At 40.5% G+C, this 22027-nt stretch overlaps 1 pseudogene; it reads right to left on the bottom strand.

Moving 5' to 3' along the window:
• Nucleotides 1–22027, bottom strand: part of LOC106578545 (integrin beta-1-like) — a 35956-nt pseudogene continuing 13929 nt past the window's right edge.

Below are 22027 nucleotides of genomic sequence, written 5' to 3'. Positions count from 1 at the left end.
TGATGTTTGTATGCAGCTTTATAAACTCAATGACAATTTTTTGTACATTGTTTGCAAACTGATATGTGACATGTATTAATGCCAAAATAACATGCAAAACAGGCAAACAGGTGGAGCTTTGCCTGCCCTCAGGGATGGGTCGCCACTGCTTGTAGATAGGGTTTTCGCCCTGGACGGCACAAGAGAAACAAGGAGAAAACGTTAGAATTGTAATGTACAGTCAGTCATAATATATCTGTCACATAACATGTCAGTCGTGTGACAACAGCTGCAACATGAGACAATTTATTAGGAAAAAACACCACTGCAGAATCCAAGCCATCCATTTAGAATATCAAACGATTATGAAGCATTCTTTGGACAGATCTTTCCAACTGATCGTGCTATCACCTGGATACGCTGCTGTCATTGTGAGTGAGCATTTATGTTGTCATCCATGGAACACTTTTAGAAGAAATATCAACAAACGTCACAGTCACAACATGCCATTTCCATCATACTGTAGCATTAAATACAATATAAATATTAGACTTAAACTGAAGTGTACTGGGCCTACATGTAACCACCTGTTAATACTTACCTCCATTTAAACTACTAACAGATGGGACAGCTTGTGTTGACCAACAAAACAATAGATATTATTGTGGGTTTTAATATCCCCTCATATGGATCTTTCTGCATAGTTTCATCAACTGTCTTATTTGGCCCAAAGAGACCAAATGAATGCCAGAAATATTGAGATGGATGAAAAAGTGACAGTTTACAGTATGTCGACAGACACAAACATATAAACAAACAAACAAACAGGAAACCCATGCAGGAAAACAGAGGAGAGGGAAAGTAAATACAAACTTATAGAACCACAGCTTTATGTCCATAGTTCGGATTCTGGAACTTATTAATAGGGCTCTTGTAAATGGGATTCTCTTGCAATGGGGAGAGAGTGGGACATAAAATGAAGAACAGGAAACAGAGAATGAAATGAAAAGCATGGGTGAAGACAAATGAGAAGGAATGAAACAATGATATGACAAAGAAGTGAAAAAATGAATCCCCTGAAAAAGGGGTATTTCTACATCAGGATCCAAGACTCAGAGGTTGATCATCTCCCTTTGAAAATCATCTTACAGTGCTGGTTATATTCCCCTTTAATATGTAACAAGTCAGGTCAGTCTGCTCTCTCATACAGTCATTTAGGTCTGGTGTCTTCTCCATGTACCATAATGAGAGGGTCCAGAAGCCTCAGTGCCCTGCCCATGTCACCAGACCAGAGAGGCTATCACATGTGGCTGGTCTGACTGGGAGTAATCAGGATGAGCTGAATCATTAAGGATTTCAAACCCTGCCTGCTGTCTGGAATTTAACCTCTCCTGCAGTGTAGATGACATGCCACTAGGTTGAAGTATAACACAGAACAAACTAAGCTGCTGTAGCCACTCCCATGAAAAGACAGATGTGTGTCCAGACCTTTGCATTCCAAAAAGGCTTCCTTTTTTCATAGCCATATTTTGCACAGAGATTACTTAAAACTACAGGGTTTTAAGAACATTTTAAACAAATTGTTGGGTAGGACTGTGGAAAAATGTGTGTGACATCTTATGAAGTCATCGTCAAAAGCAACTATCATCAAAGGTTGAGAGAGAGTAAAACATTTCCAATTCTGTATTCCTTCAGGAGTCTGTTCTCTGCGTAAGAAATTCACACAGTGGCCATATCTATAACACCAGTTTTCCACATCTCAATCAACTTACTGAAATTACAGTCAGGGAGAATACAAACTAGGACCTGCAAAAGTACATCATCATCATCATCATCCCCATTATGGGCCATAATGAATAGTGGTCCTGTATCTACCACCTCCACTCTCTTACTGTGTCCCATTTAGCATTCATCTTCTCCTTCTCAAACTTGGCGAACTCTCTCCTGTCGTGGATGATCATCAGCAGCTTCCAGATGAGAAGCAAAGCCAGGCCGATCAGCACGATGCCCGCCACCACGCCAGCCCACAGTTGGGATGATCGCAGGGCAGTCTGGAACACAGGCAGGAAACACACAGTCAGGAACATTCAGTTATACCAACTTGTGTTTATTTATTTAACCAGGCAAGTCAGTTACTGTAAGAGCAAATGCTGATTTACAATAAAGTCCTTCCTGATTTGCATTATATATAGGCCCAGGAACTTTACCTGACCATGTAAGCTGACTAGGAAAAACTACAAGTAGTGCCTAGAATTCTTCCTAGTCAGGTCAAAAACTCCTAGCTCTAATCACAAAAGGACTCATTAGACAAACAAATAACTTCCCTTTTCACTGTAATATCCTCAGTCACAATGATATAGTAGGCTGTATGTAATATGCTCTCACCTAGTGTTTCCACCACATGGACCTCCTTCTCTGTCTTGTTGTTGACAGCGTAGGTGTAGTAGAACCAGCAGTCGTTGGCATCCCTCTCCTTACAGTGCATCAGGGGGAAAGCCTGTCCTGGCTGAGGCAGCTTGCCCCTGTCCTTCACCTTGATCAGGTTGAAGTAGCTACAGTCTCTCTCACACGTGTCCTTCTTCTCCCCCGTCCCAAAGGCCCTGCACTGAACACACTCCCTGTGGAAGACAGGACATTGACATGTAACTCTGTACAGATGGAGTAACACACGCAGGTAGTCTCGCATTTGGATGCTTGCTAGACTTGTGACATATTCACTAGTAGGACTGTGGCAGTCACAAAATGTATCGTCAAGCAAATAACTGTCGGTCTCATGGTAATTGATGCTAATTAAAACACATTTATCATCTCCTGGCTTCCACACTTACAAACCACTGATGCAGACCTTTGGAACATCTACATTTTAAAAAGTCTAATAAATCCATGTAATATAGCCTACACCTTCACAATAAATCCATTATTTATTTTAGACAGGTTTAAAGAAACATGATATGAAGAAAATATAGTCTATTTCAGAAGAACAGAATAGCATACTCTTAGTTGTCCTTATGTTAGGTCCTGATCTGGCTATGATAAATGGCTATATGGGCTACAAAGATTTGCTTAGAATTCCGTGGCATTATTTTATATTATTTCATAGTATGAAGAATATAATTGAACAAAGCTGAATAAAATAGAAAGGATATTTTCTCCAAATGATTTTAGGGAGTGCGTATTCTGTGTTGAGTGATTAACAAAGAATGAGGTATTCCTATATGCTTCATTTAGAGTTATTAACGTAACTTTAGTTGTACAAACGTTGGGCTATATGCTTTAATATGTAATACTTTGTAAGGATGCGTGATGTGACTAATGATGATTTGAAAAAAGTTGCTTGAAAGGCATGAGCTCTGCTTAGTGTTTTTGCACAGGCTGTACACACTTTATCAGTCTCTCATTCACAATTTGACAAGCACTTGACAAGGCCTCAAGTGCTGCGTTGTACCGTTCTATCTGGGTGCTGCGCGCTCCGAAGCACCTCTCACTCCCATGGTTCTCCATCACGTGATCGGGTCTTTCTCACAGGCTACAAGTGAAGACAGACACATCCGGGACGCAGCTGCCCACGTCCTTATCCAATTCTGAGGTGAATATTTGAAGATATTGGAAGAACTGTCCACATGTACGTTTCGTCAGCCAACAAAATGAGTAGGCCGAACGAACAGCAAAAGTACTAGCCTATGTCAATCTACTATCCCCCATAGTACAAAAGTTGACCTATTCTATTCTGTGCGAGAAATAAATATTCCAAACAAAGTCTGTGACATTTGTGGGATGCGATAGATCCCAAATGAATGCAACCACTAGCATCAAAAAACATTTTTCAAGCTAAATGGCTAATGCAATAGATCAGAACGTTTAGCTTTAAATGTTGATAAACTATTAGGCTATTTCTTCATATTATAAACTCAGCAAAGCGCATATGGCAATAGGCTATAAGCGCGAATATTCCATTAGCGGGAAAACACCATTATTAAAACTGACCGCAAATGCGATTATGCATGTAATGCTTTTATTATAAAGGTGCATTTTTATGGTGAAAATGATCTTCCCCAAAATTGAAACTCATGCGCTGCTTATGTATGCCAGTTAGGCTGTACACCCCTTGTAAAGCAGATTAATGTGCTTAATTTTAAGACGTTATTTGGCCACTTTAGTTGCAATATGCCTATGGGCTAGGCTACATGAGGTGTGCGACTATGATTAGAAAAAGTAGCAAAAACAAGGCATTGTTTCTTGCCTTATTCTGGGCATCATTCACAAGTGATAACATATAATTCACAAGTTATTGGCTAATATTGTCACCCATCAGACTATTCTTGATTTAATCTTGTCTTTACATAAACTAAATACATGTGAAATAATTTTTTATTAAAAAATTGGACCATTATCATGCACTGGTCTCAGAACATGTCATCTATGCACTTAAATAGCGAACGGAGGACGTTTTTCCCGTGGTTCCTTTTCATGCCAACCAGGTAGACTATACTCCTCTTGTAAATATAAGCAATGTGCTTAATATTAGGAAAGTTGAGAAAAAAATACAGTAGGCCTAACCTATAGAAAGCTGATGAGATCCTCTTAATAGAGGACATGACTCACGCATATGCATAGCCTATAGAAATGTTGCACAACATCGGGGTGGTTGGTAGGCTAGGCTGTCATTGAAAATAAGAATTTGTTCTTAACTGACTTGGTAAATAACATGGGCTCTCATGCAGTGTGTGATTAGAGTGCTGAATACCAGGCAGTTAGCAAGTTTGGTAGGCTACTAATGACCATCAGAGCTTGGAGAAGCCTATTTACCGTGACTAAATGGTCATGTGGAATTTGACTGCCTTTGTGACTGCCGGTGTGGCAGAAACATGGTCACCGCAACAGCCCTATTCACTAGTCTACTGGAATGCAAGAAAGCTGGATATTGAGGTTCCACTCCACATGCAGGTGTTTGTAGTGGACAATGCTGTACCCTTGCCACCACTACTGGTTTTAGATAGCACAGTTGTGTCTAGACTGTTCATTGGTCCCCTTTCTTGGAATTATCAGAAGAAAGTAAACAAAGGTCACAATAATAATTGAGGTTAAGACAGATAAAGGAAGACATCTCTTTATGCCTACGTAAAAGGTTAAGAGGCATTCAACTCAGGCTGAGGAAAGAGAGAAGGAACCGGTCCCTCAGATTAAAAAAAATAAAAAGCAGAATTCATTTCAACCATCATAAAAAACCTTTATGTAATCCACACAGCATTCCCAGAAGGAAATACTATCACGACTTAGGATAACCAAGGGGCAGGCAAAAGGGCAGGTCGAGGGCAGGCAGAGGTTCGTAGTCCAAGGCAGAGTCAAAAAGGGACAGACCGGCAAGCAGGCTCAGGGCAGGCAGAAAGGTCGGAACGGGGAAGACTAGAAAACAAGAACAGGAGAAATGGGAAAGACGCTGGTGAGAGCTGACAAAACAAGACAAACTGGCAACAGACAAACAGAAAACACAGGTATAAATACACAGGGGATAATGGAGGAAAATAGGAGACACTTGGTGGGGGGTGGAGACAAGCACAAGACAGGTGAAACAGATCAGGGTTTGACAAATACAGCATATGAAGGAGTGGCTTCGGGAAAAGTCTCTGAATGTCCTTGAGTGGCCCAGCCAGAGCCCAGACTTGAACCTGATCAAACCTCTCTGGAGAGACCTGAAAATAGCTGTGCAGTGACGCTCCCCATCCAACCTGACAGAGCTTGAGAGGATCAGCAGAATAGAATTGGAGAAATTCCCCAAATATTGGTTTGCCAAGCTTGTAGCATTATACCCAAGAAGACTTGAGGCTGTAATCGCTGCCAAAGGTGCTTCAACAAAGTACTGACTAAAACGTCTGAATACTTACGTAAACGTGATATTTCAGTTTTTATCTTCAATAAATGTGCTAAAAAAAACGTAAAGCCTGTTTTTGCTATGTCATTATGGATTATTGTGTGTAGATTGATGAGGAAATAAAACAATTTAATCAATTTTAGAATAAGGCTATAACATAACAAAATGCGAAAAAAAAGTCAAGGGGCCTGAATCATTTCCGAATACAATGTATCACAGTCAAATATATAGGATACGAACATTCCATTCCAGCTAAACAATGGACAGACAGGACCTGAGACTAAAGCATACATTTTGCATTGTGGTTCACAAAAAATAACATATTTCATCTAAAATCTATGAATAAAAACATCTGAGAACAGTAATATTTTACACACACACGAAGGTACCCATAAGGAATCATTTCTGATGTAAAAACAGAAAAGTGAATTTTTTTCAATATAGCGTTTTGGAAATAAACTCGTTGTATATTATTGTTTTCTGCATAGTTAAAACAGAATAAAATAAACAAATACAATTCATTCATTCATTCCTTTATTCAACTCACTTGTGTTCTGTGCAGACCCCTGGACAGGTAGGACAGATCTCACAGCTGGGGCCCTGGAACTTTGGGTCAGTACACTTGCAGGTGCCACACTCACAGGTGCCTCGTCCGTTACAGATCTGCTTGTTGGAAGCCAGGCAGGTCGTGGTGTCCAGAGAACAGTCACAGGCACTGCCTGTCCAGTTGGCATCACATATACACACCCTACACTCACAGTGACCATGTCCTGCCACAACACAACACACAGGGTCAGAGATGATCCTCTAAAGTTCAAACATCATTTGATATTATAGATAATATTCTAGATTAGAGATGAAATGAAGCTAAATTGAACACGGTAAATCTCACTTCGTAAAAGGCGATGTCTGATTTGATCAACTGATCTCTAATTTCATTGGGAAATGACCCATTACACCACAAACACAGAGGTAGTTTGTGCTCTGAGGAAGATGTTACACTTGTCTTCAGATGTAACACAGGTCTTGACCATCATTTCACAGCAAACACAATCTTTATTGATCATCCAATGAACTGAACTCACGTACCTCCACAGAGTTTGTTGTTGGAGCGGTCACAGTTGAAGTTGTCACACTCGCAGAACTTCCCACTGTAGCGTTCCTCTGGGTTCTCTCTCTTCTTACACTCACAGGTTCCACACACACAGTCTCCGTTGTTGCTGCAGATGTCTGTACCGTTGTCTTTACGGCAGCTCTTATCCAGGTCTTCGCTGGTCACCTCGTTGGTGCTGCACTCACACTGTCTACCAATACGGCCCTCATTGCACCTGACAGATAGTAAAGGAAATGTAATGTTATTAACAACAACAAGGGAGGACTGCATAAAAGACTGCCTATGTAAAAATATTCACATGCAAACAGTCACATGCTAATGGCCCATAGAAATAGATTTACAACACATTATATATACAGTATCTAATATCATAATGTATCTCTATGCCATGGAAATGATTACAATATGGAAGGAGAATAAGGGTTTAAATCTTCTGCTAGTGAAACATAAGTGCCTTACCTGCAGGCTCCACATTCATATGTCCCGTTGCCGTTGTGGCAGATCTCACTGTTCTCAATGCCATGTTTGTGACAGTCACACTCGCAGATGAAGTTCAGAGTGATCTCCACCTCCTCATTGAACCCTAGGGGTTTGATCTTGATGGTCTCTGGTTTGCCCATTTTAGGACACTGCTTAGCTGTGATGCTTATGATGAAAAACACCTACAGATCAGGGATGACATTTTGTAATAAAAACAATGACCTTGACAACTCAGACACCTACAGATATGGAAAACATTATATTTACTTGATCAGAAAGCTAAAATAATTGTACCAAAAAGCTGAAGAAAAAAAAACATATTTAGAATAGAAAACATTCAATGGCGTGTTGTTTTGGTTTCTCACCTCGTCACCGATGGAGATATTGGAGCATTTTCTTCCCATCTCTCCCTCACCAGTCACTCCGTTCTTGCAGCGTGACTGGTACATTATGGTCACTCCCTCTGGTAGCTTGCTGTTCTCCAGAATCACCTCTGAGGAAAGAGACTAGCACATAAAGAACAATAATTAGCCCTTTGTACAGGATATACAACATATACAACATTTTCAGTAGACTTCAGTTTTACAAAAGCAGAAGAGCATATTTTTGACTATTCCCATAGAAAGATCAGTTCAGAAAGAGAAATGTGATGACTTAACAGTAGCAGCAGCATGGTTTTGCCAACTATTTTGAGGATGAAAGTGCATCTTCTCCAGTAACTAAACCAATCCAATCTATACTTACATTGTAGGCATCAATAATGAGGTTGATAACATTGCTGGAGTTGGCAGAGAGTGTCCCCACCGCAGATTTAGGAATGAGATTCTTTAACTCCTGAGAGAGAAAACACAATACACTAAATGATCATGTACTAGAATGTCAATCTCTAAATACTCACCAGAAAAGTCTAGAGCAAAACAGTTTTGTCATGTTTTGCCTGACCCATTTAGATTGCGGAGTAGTTTGATTGTGGTCTGCATCACATAGTGGTAAGGTCAATCTAAAGTTACAACTTTTTGCAGTGTTGTGAGGTTCTAAATTCAGAGATCCAAGGATGCGTCCTAAATGGCACTCAATCCCTACATAGTCCACTACTAATATCGGGAATAGGGTGCCATTTGGGATGCATCGTGGAATCAACTAAATGAGAACGCCATTCTACCGAGGTTGACAGATTGCAAATATTGTCCAAACATTGGACTGATGGGGATATGATAAAAGGTCATTACGGAACTCCAGACAGACTTCTAATTGGCTTGAAAAGCACTAGAGGGCAGCAGGGAACATTGAAAGGATGCTGCCCAAATGGAAACCTATTCCCCACAAAGTGCAGTACTATTGACCTGGGCCCATAGGGCTCTCGTCAAAAGTAGTTCACTTTTTAGGGAACATGGTGCCATTTGGGGAACAAGCAGAGCTCTAAAGAGATGCTACTGGTAACAAGGAGCAGATGCTGCTTTCAAAGAGTTGGGCTTCTTCTAACAGACAAGCACAGGAAATTGAAAAGAATTCCACACACACATCCACACACACACCCACGTACAAACACACACAGACACACACCCACACACAGTGTAATGGAACAACTGACTGACCAAGTAAACAGGCTGGAACTCCTCTGTGATGGCAAAGATCGTCTGGATGTTGTTGTCGCTCAGTTTCTGAACCAGGTGAGCGATGGAGGGGTAGTCCTGTTACAGGGAGACAATGAGGAAGTACAGGTACCAGGTAAGCCCTTCGATGACATCACTAAGGGCAAGTAGCTCATTCCCTTTAAATATTGTCATATTCAAAATACAGACCACACAGAAGACTAGAAAGAAAAGTCACAATACATACAGTACATAGGAGTGCATCATTATACTACATATCGCATTATTATACTACATAGTGCATTACTATAATACATAATGCATTATTATACTACATAGTGCATTATTAAACTACATAGTGTATTATTATACTACATAGTGTATTACTATAATACATAGTGCATTGCTATAATGCATAGTGCATTATTATACTACATAGTGCATTACCGTAATGCATAGTGTATCATTATACTACAAAGGATATTACTTTAATGCATAGTGCATTATTATACTACACAGTGTATTACTATACTACATAGTGCATTACTATAATGCATTATTATACTACATAGTGCATTACTTTAATGCATAGTGCATTATTATACTACATAGTGTATTATTATACTACATAGTTCATTACTATAATGCATAGCGCAGTACTATAATACATAGTATAATATTATACTACATAGTGCATTATTATACTACATAGTGTAATGCAAAGTGCATTACCATAATACATATTGTATTGTTATACTACATAGTGCATTACTATAATGCATAGTGCATTACTATACTACAGTGCATTATTATACTACACAGTGTATTATTATACTACACAGTGCATTACTATAATACATAATGCATTATTATACTACATAGTGCATTATTATACTACATAGTGCATTATTATACTACATAGGGCATTATTATACTACATAGGGCATTACTATGTGTATTATTATACTACATAGTGCATTATTATACTACATAGTGTATTACCATAATGCATAGTGCATTACTATAATACATAGTGCATTATTATACTACATAGTGTATCACCATACATACATAGTAGTGGCTCATTGTGTACATGTTGTTCTCCAGGTGACATTTCCCATCGTTGGGCAGAACTATCCCTCCCAGTTTCCCGTCTCCAGCAAAGTGGAAGCCAGCATCAGTGGAGAACACCAGCAGACGGGTGACATTCCTCCAGCCAATGTGCTCCTGGGGAAGGGAGGGAGGAGGCCTATTAAAAAATTAACCACATACAGAAAAAGGACACAGCCTACAGAAATACCAGAGAACAAAATTACAAGACTTACAAAAGATTCAGGAAGTATATATCAAAAACTATGAACAACTATGTCAGAGGTTGCCCTCTTAAAAACAGAAGTTTAGCACCCTAGAGTGAATGAACTCTCAAACGTTTTATAAAAAGGCCTTCTCTAAGCATATACACATTGTCGTGTCTTTGGCTATGCCGGATATCATAAGTAATGACCTGTGTGTGACCTGAATAATTCTTCAGGAAGGAAAGTACTGGTGACTTCTTCAGAGGTCCCTGCTGGCACACGCTGAAATCAAGAGGAAGTACCCGGGGCGGGACTTCCGTTCCGCAAGGCGGAGGAATTTCAACGTGGCCCAAGAAAACAAAATGGCTGTTTTCCCTTTGTTAGTTTAGGATTTCGTGCAAGCTAATCCTACTTTATGCCTGAAAAAGGCACAACATAGGATTCCCTTGGCAAAGGAAAGGTTTTACTGATAACATATTATGTTCAAACCCTTTTTGCCGTTATTTAACAATGTTTTAACCGGAACTTGCGGCAAACAACGAAATGCACCGTGGTCTACTCACATGGAAACGCAAGAGAGACAGAGAGATAATTATCGCTGGTCAAGCTAATATCTCCTGAATTTCAATCGGCTGGTTCTTTGTCCTCGCTCGAGAAATTAATAATGACCGAGCCTATACGCGTCTGAAACAGCCCTGCGTTTGGCCAAACGCTCTATTTCTCAGATAGCTTTATCAGCCCTCATACAGAAATGTACAGTTTACGCTACCCACTGACTACGTCAGAGCACAACACGGAGGCATTTCTCCAGAGCACACGCACCAATAATTCCTGTCTTCAACTCCCATAATGTGTATAATAAACTTGGTATATTATATAATCTGCTTTTAAATTTTATATAGGCTGAATCAAAATGAAAGTGTCATCCTATTTTAGATTCCTCGCACGGGGGCTCCAATTATGTCGTGTCTTTGGCTATGCCGGATTAAGTGATATAACATGCTATTCTATAAAATCCTTTCTCTGTAATTAATATTACCTGATTAAGCTAATCATGTAAATGTAATTAACTAGAAAGTCGGGGCACCACGAAAGAGAGTTTATAGAGCTGTTATCTTCCGAATAAACTCTTAAAGACCTAGTAATATTTTACATCAATAGCAGTCAATATTAATCGTCACCTTATTTCAGTCTCATCTGAAAGTTGTAAATTCTTGGTTATCTTCACGAACCCTGGCTAACAAGTTGAATCAGCAATACAAAATTGGGTTTAATTATTTATTTACTAAATACCTAACTAATCACACAGAATTACATATACATAGAATACAAATTATGTCATACAGAAAACGTCCCTGGTGGACGGAACCTGTATGACGGCTGGTTACACAAAGAGAGGGGGTTGGCTTGAATGAAAGAGCGGGAAGACTGAGGAACAAAGGGAGAAACTATGCTATCGTAAATACAGTATGTTAAGCATTCTAAATTACCGCCCATTTGGAAAAGGAAAATGCAATAAATATTTACTCTGAGCTGCGCTTCGGTAGGTTGGTCATAGATGCTGGCCGTGTTGGCCAACAGAGATCTTCCTGTCCTCGGAAGAATGTCACTGGTGGTAAATTGCATACGTTGTAGTATCGTCATTGCGTGTTAGATTGGATACGTCGTCCGTCCTTTCCTAGCCCACGTTTACAGCGGCCGCTGCTAACTTAATGGCTAGGAGGTATCACTTCTGTAGTGAATAAGAGTTCAAAGTTCATACCATTCACAACCAAAGCTCACGCTGAGGTTGGATTCGTTCTGTAGTTATTATCTGAATCCTTCTGACATTGGACCGTCGCCCTAATGTACCCGGAACAGAATGTTACATTTTCGTCAAGGGCTTATATGGTGGAGGGAGAGAAGGGTGTGTTTCATAGTTTATAACCCATGTCTCTTCACAGGGGCGGGCCACTGATTGAGCAGAGCTCTAACCTTATGAAAACCCAATTCTCTCATTTGGAAGCTAAAATTACATTTCATCTTTTCACAAATAGTTTCATATTTAAACATTTAAATTGCACAACAATTCCATGTGAATCTGATAAATAGAATGTGTAGACTTTCCCAGATACAGTTTATGTCGTCCTGTCATCAGCCATAATGTCTCAGATGACAACCGAACTGACATCATATTCATTAAGTACCAACGCATATTTTCCACTGGTTGGATTACCGAAATATGGTTCCTTTCCCCCCACCGTTTGATGTTCCCAGACTCTATATGTTTAACAAAGGCTATTCAAGAGTCCTTCAGTCGAGTCAAGAGAGAGAGGGGAGAAAGGTATTTATGGGGGGGGGGGGTCATAAACCTTACCCACAGGCCAACGTCATGACAACGTTAACTTGTTATGGATAGGGGGCAGTATTTTCACGGCCGGATAAAAAACGTACCCGATTTAATCTGATTATTACTCCTGCCCAGAAACTAGAATATGCATATAATTATTAGCTTTGGATAGAAAACACTCCAAAGTTTCTAAAACTGTTTGAATGGTGTCTGTGAGTATAACAGAACTCATTTGGCAGGCCAAAACCTGAGAAGATTCCAAACAGGAAGCGCCCTCTCTGACTATTTCTTGGCCTTCTTGATCATCTCTATCCAAAACAGGGGATCTCTGCTGTAACGTGACATTTTCTAACGCTCCCATAGGCTCTCAGAAGGCGCCAGAACGTTGAATGATGACTTTGCAGGCCATGGCTGAAAAACAGTAGCGCATTTGGATAGTGGTCGATCTGAGAACAATGAGACTGGGGGCGCGTGCACGAGACGACTCCATGTTTTTATTTTTTCGTCTTTGAACGAAAACAGGGTTTCCCGGTCGGAATATTATCGCTTTTTTATGAGAAAAATCGCATAAAAATTTATTTTAAACAGCGTTTGACATGCTTCGAAGTACGGTAATGGAATATTTAAAAAAAATTTGTCTCGAAACGCGCCGGGCACGTCACCCTTCTTTACCCTTCGGATAGTGTCTTGAACGCACGAACAAAACGCCGCTATTTGGATATAACTATGGATTATTTGGAACCAAACCAACATTTGTTATTGAAGTAGAAGTCCTGGGAGTGCATTCTGATGAAGAACAGCAAAGGTAATCCAATTTTTCTTATAGTAAATCTGAGTTTGGTGAGTACCAAACTTGGTGGGTGTCAAAATAGCTAGCCATGATGGCCAGGCTATCTACTCAGAATATTGCAAAATGTGCTTTCACCGAAAAGCTATTTTAAAATCGGACACCGCGATTGCATAAAGGAGTTCTGTATCTATAATTCTTAAAATAATTTATGTTTTTTGTGAACGTTTATCGTGAGTAATTTAGTAAATTCACCCGAAGTGTTCGGTGGGAATGCTAGTTCTGAACGTCACATGCTAATGTAAAAAGCTGGTTTTTGATATAAATATGAACTTGATTGAACAAAACATGCATGTATTATATAACATAATGTCCTAGGAGTGCCATCTGATGAAGATCATCAAAGGTTAGTGCTGCATTTAGCTGTGGTTTTGTTTTTTGTGACATTATATGCTAGCTTGAAAAATGGGTCTCTGATTATTTCTGGCTGGGTACTCTGCTGACATAATCTAATGTTTTGCTTTTGCTGTAAAGCCTTTTTGAAATCGGACAGTGTGGTTAGATAAAGGAGAGTCTTGTCTTTAAAATGGTGTAAAATAGTCATATGTTTGAAAAATTGAAGTTTTGGGATTTTTGAGGAATTTGTAATTCGCGCCACGCCTATCATTGGATATTGGAGCAGGTGTTCCGCTAGCGGAACGTCTAGATGTAAGAGGTTTTAAGCCTCGACTCCAGCCATTCTCAAATGAGAATAGGGTGTTGAGGTCTGATACCATGAGACAGTCAATATAAAGCCCTGATAAAAGTATTATTGGAACTTTATGGGCTGGTTTTCTGGACAGATATCAAGCCTTGTCCTGGAGTAAAAAGTACGCTCAATGGATAAAGCTTTTCAGTCCAGGACTAGGCTTGATCTATGTCCGGGAAACTGTTCCTAAATATGATAATAAAAACATATTACTTACACCACACACAGCCACTTGCATGATGGCATCGAAGCCTCCCTCTGGTGAGTCCAGGTTTCCATCGATCTGCTGTTGACCAACCAGGGTGTTAAACTCCTGTCCATTGCTGGTCAGCTTCAGGAGGTTCTTATAGCTGAAGGGACTGGTGCAGTTCTGGTCCCCAGTACAGGGGTTCCGCAGCTTCTTCTCTACAAAGGAACCAAAACCTAGAAGAAGAAGAAGAGATCCATCCCATATATAAACTGTATTGTTAGAGAGACGGGACACCAATTTCTTAGCTTCAAAACATCTATACTAAGATCAAACCGGAAATCTTTATGGGCATTATGGGTATTGTAGTACAGTGGTGTTTGGAGGATATTTTGGCACGGGTGTTGTTATTGGCATTCAAACCGTGCCAATATATCCTCTCAACACCGGCTTTGAGGGCATCATCACTTTTGCACTTTTATAGCCAACATATTCAAATAATGATTGACAGATCTTCATTAAAAATGTTTATTTTTTTATGAATTCATTCATACTATGTCATCCTTCCACAAGATATAGGCCCGACACAAATCTAGGGTTGCTACCTAAGCCGGCTGGTTGTTCGTTCTATCGGTTTGGTTGCTAGAGACTTGACCCAGTCGTTCAGTCTTTATGTTCTGTATGAATGCGACCCAGTCGTTCATCCTAAATGTTCCATTGCCATACTGGCTGGTAACATTCTTATCCCTTGCTTCCTAGCTGGCCAACTATGGGTAACTTACAGTCAAGTCAAAAAGTGCATCCAGAATAACAACAAAGTTGCTGGACTGTCACATGTGTCGTAGTGGAGAGAAGCCCAAGGCGCAGCGGGAATGTGGATACTCATCTTTTTAATCAAAACACGAGAAAAGCATCCACAGGGAAAAAAACGATAAACATTACTCACGACGGCAACAGTGTAGCAGGCTAACAAACGCAGTGCTCACAAACAATTACCCACAAACACACAGACAAACACACCCTACTAATATAGGACTCCCAATCAAAGGCAACTCAACACCCCTGCCTTCAATTGGGAGTCCCACCCCAATTAACTATACATTTCTTTGTATATATCCATAAAAATTATGCAAGTTGATTCATGATTTTGACTGGCTGAGAAACACTGCCTGTGTCTGTCTCGTCCCAACACGTACATTATTATGGGACAGCTTGAGATCGAATTTGAATATTGAAACAATGTTGCAAATGTCAGAGGCAGACAGCAAAGTTTATACAAATCTCTGCTGTTGAAAACTAAAGGTTGTCTAAAAGAAATGTGAGATCATGTCTAGATGCTTTTTATAGCAGAGATCAAGTTTATAAAGTGCTTGGCGGGGGCTGATGAGACAGTGGATTGCACAGCCAGATGGAACAGAGTAAATAGTCATTTTAAAGTCATAGCCCATGGTAACTTGTGGAATAGACACCTGCTGGATTGCGGTTTTAACCAATCAGCACTCAGGATTAGACCCACCCATTGTATAACTATGCAATATCCACCCAACCCGAACTGAAAGCAGAAGAGATCAATTTAAAATGGAGAAGAGGTTCAAAAAAATATAAACATCCCCAATCCTCATACAACCAGGCTGATTCTCAATCTCACCGATTCTGAAATCAGATGTGATCTTTGACATCTCCAGCATCAGCTGTGTTCCCAGGTTCTTGACGTTTTCCAGATCATCCTTCATGGAGTAGGACAGGTCCACCAGGTAGTAGAGGTCGATGGGGTAATCCTCAGCAAGTTTGAACTTCAGGTTAAAAGACTGGGGTTCACCTGCAGTACACAGACAAATGGGCAAGGTTAAGCCGGGGACTACTGACTTGCTAACTCTGGCATATTTACATTGATGTGAACACTGAAATCTTGATTCATGTGCACCTTCCCTGTCAAATAAGGTGCTGGCCTTCACATGAAAGAGTATAAGGAACATTCCTTCCAAATCATAATAGCTAAAACACTCAAAAGAAAATGGAGGCTACTGTAACTAATCAACATAACAGTGAAAGACCACGGAGGAACAGCAGGAGAAATAAAAAAGACCTTCAGCAAAGCTGCGTCAACAATGGTTGTCAAGCAATATGTTTTGGCTGAAGCAAAGTTAACTAAGACTGCATCCCTAATGGCACCCGATTCCTAACATAAAGCACTACTTTTGACTAGAGCTAAAAGTAGTGCACTAAATAGGGAAAAGGGTTCCATTTGGGACGCTACCCAATCAAACGTAACAGTTCCATGTAAGTTTTTACCAGATCTGAGGCTGAGGGTGAGTTTCTGTGGCTGGATCTGTGTGATGTCCTCTGGTCGGAGTTTCCCTTCTCCCTGGTTGCGGTTGGTCACAACCTTGTCCTTCAGGACCCGCTGGCTGCCTCGGGGGTTCTCTACCTTGGCGGAGCTGCAACCTCTCTTCCACAGGGACTCCAGCTCGTCACAGCGGGTCGATGTGGCCTCACCCTGCTTCAGGAACTCCTGGGAGAGAGGAGGTATAAGTATTATGAAACATTGCATTATGGCACTCAGAGGAAATCCACCCAAAAATGTAAGGTCCTTATTTTCTGAAAATGTATTTCCTACAGTCCCAAGCAGGTTATAAAGGTTACAAACAATATTGCCTGACACACTACTGTTTTAATTACAAAGAACAGTTTAGATTCTTCTTTCTATGATTTGCATACACCTGCAAGTTGTAACGCTGAGTCAGTGGATATTTTGGGTGTGTAGCATCAATGCAGTAACAATGTTATTGGAAAATTCATATCCACGTACTGGGTTCATGCACCAGCCACATTTCGCTCCCACTTGAATACACTCCCCACAGGATTTGGCATTAGCCTTGATGCACTCATTTCTTTCTGGAATGGAAAAACAAAGATTGCTTCTTTTCAAACTCATCATAGACTCCTAAAACCTGACCAGGAAATAAGCCAGAGTGTACACATTGTGTAATTTGGAAAACTGTGTGGCTCAGAGATAACAGTAAATGGAGTCAGAGACAGAATGGAATATTCCGCTGTTCCATGATGTCTTCACTGCTATGCTCAAAGAAATGCTCAAAGAAACAAACACTGTAAACCCCAGTGCGATGTCATTACTCATCTTTTGAGGAAACTTGTTGCACTTAATATATCTGAGTACAGTTACTTAAAGTGATTTTGAGTGCCTTCGGAAAGAAATCAGACCCCTTGAGTTTTTCTACATTACAGCCTTATTCTAAAATATATATATATTTTATTCTCAGCAATCTACACACAACACCCCATAATGACAAAGAGAAAACAGGTTTTTGCAATATTTTGCATATGTATTGAAAATAAAAAACAGAAATACCTTATTTACACAAGTATTCACACCCTTTGCTATGAGACTTGACATTGAGCTCAGGTGCATCCTGTTTCTATTGATCATCCTTGAGATGTTTCTACAACATCATTGGAATCTACCTGTGGTAAATTCAATTGATTGGACATGTTTGAAAAGCCTCACACCTGTCTATATACGGTCCCACAGTTGACAGTGCATGTCAGAACAAAAACCAAGCCATGAGATGAAAGGAATTGTCTGTAGAGGTCAGAGACAGGATTGTGTCGAGGCACAGATCTGGGGAAGGGCACCAAAACATTTCTGCAGCATTGAAGGTCCCCAAGAACACAGTGGTCTCCATCATTCTTAAATGGAAGAAGATTGGAACCACCAACACTTTTAATTGTTGATGGTTCATTGAACAAGCATGGGAAACAGTGTTAAAATCCTTTACAATGAAGATCTGTGAAGTTATTTGGATTTTTACGAATTATCTTTGAAAGAGAGTCCTGAAAAAGGGACGTTTTTTTTGTTGTTGCTGAGTTTGTATGTGTATATGCATGTATGTTATATATGTGGGTATGTGTATGTATATATATATATATATATATATACTGCTCAAAAAAATAAAGGGAACACTTAAACAACACATCCTAGATCTGAATGAAATAAATAATGTTATTAAATACTTTTTTCTTTACATAGTTGAATGTGCTGACAACAAAATCACACAAAAATAATCAATGGAAATCCAATTTATCAACCCATGGAGGTCTGGATTTGGAGTCACACTCAAAATTAAAGTGGAAAACCACACTACAGGCTGATCCAACTTTGATGTAATGTCCTTAAAACAAGTCAAAATGAGGCTCAGTAGTGTGTGTGGCCTCCACGTGCCTGTATGACCTCCCTACAACGCCTGGGCATGCTCCTGATGAGGTGGCGGATGGTCTCCTCCCAGACCTGGACTAAAGCATCCGCCAACTCCTGGACAGTCTGTGGTGCAACGTGGCGTTGGTGGATGGAGCGAGACATGATGTCCCAGATGTGCTCAATTGGATTCAGGTCTGGGGAACGGGTGGGCCAGTCCATAGCATCAATGCCTTCCTCTTGTAGGAACTGCTGAATCACTCCAGCCACATGAGGTCTAGCATTGTCTTGCATTAGGAGGAACCCAGGGCCAACCGCACCAGCATATGGTCTCACAAGGGGTCTGAGGATCTCATCTCGGTACCTAATGGCAGTCAGGCTACCTCTGGCGAGCACATGGAGGGCTGTGCGGCCCCCCAAAGAAATGCCACCCCACACCATGACTGACCCACCGCCAAACCGGTCATGCTGGAGGATGTTGCAGGCAGCAGAACGTTCTCCACGGCATCTCCAGACTCTGTCACATCTGTCACGTGCTCAGTGTGAACCTGCTTTCATCTGTGAAGAGCACAGGGCGCCAGTGGCAAATTTGCCAATCTTGGTGTTCTCTGGCAAATGCCAAACGTCCTGCACGGTGTTGGGCTGTAAGCACAACCCCCACCTGTGGACGTCGGGCCCTCATACCACCCTCATGGAGTCTGTTTCTGACCGTTTGAGCAGACAGATGCACATTTGTGGCCTGCTGGAGGTCATTTTGCAGGGCTCTGGCAGTGCTTCTCCTGCTCCTCCTTGCACAAAGGCGGAGGTAGCAGTCCTGCTGCTGGGCTGTTGCCCTCCTACGGCCTCCTCCACGTCTCCTGATGTACTGGCCTGTCTCCTGGTAGTGCCTCCATGCTCTGGACACTACGCTGACAGACACAGCAAACCTTCTAGCCACAGCTCGCATTGATGTGCCATCCTGGATGAGCTGCACTACCTGAGCCACTTGTGTGGGTTGTAGACTCCGTCTCATGCTACCACTAGAGTGAAAGCACCGCCAGCATTCAAAAGTGACCAAAACATCAGCCAGGAAGCATAGGAACTGAGAAGTGGTCTGTGGTCCCACCTGCAGAACCACTCCTTTATTGGGGGTGTCTTGCTAATTGCCTATAATTTCCACCTGTTGTCTATTCCATTTGCACAACAGCATGTGAAATTTATTGTCAATCAGTGTTGCTTCCTAAGTGGACAGTTTGATTTCACAGAAGTGTGATTGACTTGGAGTTACATTGTGTTGTTTAAGTGTTCCCTTTATTTTATTGAGCAGTGTATATAAATATATTTACCCCAAAAATATATGGGGGATTAGAAATGATGCAGACAATTACATTGATGGAAGCTACAATCTATCTGCAATATTAAAGCTGATCTACCCCCTTAAAAAAAAGGTACTAGCTAAAGGGCCTGAATACTTAAATGTGATATTTCAGTTCTGTTTTTAAATAGATTTGCTAAAATGTAAAAAAAAAACTAAAACATTTTTTGCTTTGTCATTATGAGGTATTGTGTGTAGATTAATGAAGAAAAAAAATATTTTATACATTTTAGAATAAGGCTGTAATGTAACAAAACGTGAAAAAAGTCAAGGGGACTGAATACTTTCCGAATGCACTGTACATGCAAAAACACAGATATAAATTTTTTAATCTTTTTTTAATCTACCTGCAGTAGATTTTGTTGTCATAAATAAAAAGTTGATGTGACTTCTCATTGTCCCCCACAATGAAATCAGGGAGGGAACTGTGGATCTGTGACACATCAGACAGCATTGGCCCGATTTTGACGAAACTTGGGTGGATGACGTGTCTTGCCACAGAGATACGGCATTTAGAAAGTTACACTGATTGGCCTAAACTGGGAGCTATAGTAATTAACTGAAATGTGTTAGTCACACACAATCTCAATTTGCTCAACGGGGGGGGGGCACTGCATCATTTGTGTGGGATGACATGTTTGCTGTCGGCTTGTTCAGTTTTGAGTCAGGACAACTTAAACATTTTAAGAAATAATGACTTTTCATTGACTTTGAGATCAACTTACTTGAAGTATTTGAGTAAAAAATGTCTTGGGGTTTACAGTGTAGGTGGAGCTGCTTCTTCTTCTGGCAAATGACATCATTACAATACAGCAACATTCTCAGTTGGGGTCGGCTCACCCTTATGGAACATCAGGCAGTTAATCACTATTCTGTACTGTATATTTATGATGCGGTTTAGTAGAAATATATTATGATTAGATGATGTACTGTGTAGTCAGTGTTCAGAAACAGAATACTGGTGTTACTGTTGGTTTTGTCTAACAAGGTGGAAGTTTCAGTAAGCAAGGCAGAAACTTGAGATAGGATGGAAAATGTATTTTTTCCATCCTATCTCAAGTTTCTGCCTTGCTTACTGAAACTTCCATATTCATTTTATTTCACCTTTATTTAACCAGGTAGGCTAGTTGAGAACAAGTTCTCATTTGCAACTGCGACCTGGCCAAGATAAAGCGTAGCAATTCGACACATACCACAACACAGAGTTACACATGGAATAAACAAAACATACAGTCATAAATACACTAGAACAAAATTAAACAAAAAGTCTATATACAGTGAGAGCAAATGAGGTAAGTTAAGGCAATAAATAGGCCATGGTGGCGAAGTAATTACAATGTAGCAATTAAACACTGGAATGGTAGTTGTGCAGAAGATGAATGTGAAAATAATCTTACCTTGCTGAGCACTGCTGTAACAAATGACTCCTAACAACGTTGAAATCAGAAGTAGTTTCAGGTCCATCTGAAAAAAATAAAATGTGTGGGGATACAGTAATAAAGGTGGCGGTGAATACTGTGTTTTTGTTTACATTTCTTGTACCATAGAAGACAGACGTTGTGGATGTATTTACATATGTAGTACCATATAATGCATTAGGCTTGGTGACCTATTGCATACATTTTCCTTCCCTTGACAAAAAGGACCAGTTAACTGATTAAGCCGTAGAGCCCGAGTTCTTCCTGGTCAGGTGGTCACATGGTCTTGACCCCTATATATTCCAGATATAATCAGTAACTGTATTAACTCATGACGTGGGCCATTACTCTCCTTATGGTCCCATGTAAGCTGTGGTTCTCTAATGGTCCGTTTAGCCAGGGAAGCCAGAGTGTATTTAGTCTCCCTGTCGTTAAGGAGGGTTGAGCTGGGGACTGAGTGTAAAACGGGGAATGATTCATTGACCTGAGTCGTCAAAGGTTGTGTGTGTGTGTGTGTGTGTGTGTGTGTGTGTGTGTGTACCGGATGGGGATCGATATACATGGCAGGAAGACTTTTGACCCTATGGACCCTAGCTCGGCTATTTACAGGCGGGAGGAAGGGAGGGAAGGAGGGAGGGTGATGGAGAAGGAAAGAATGAGAG

This window comes from Salmo salar, chromosome ssa19 (assembly GCF_905237065.1).
Source record: "Salmo salar chromosome ssa19, Ssal_v3.1, whole genome shotgun sequence".
NCBI classification, from domain to species: Eukaryota; Metazoa; Chordata; class Actinopteri; order Salmoniformes; family Salmonidae; genus Salmo; species Salmo salar.
Note: the sequence above shows the minus strand (reverse complement) of the source record. Positions and strands in the feature narration are given on the sequence as shown.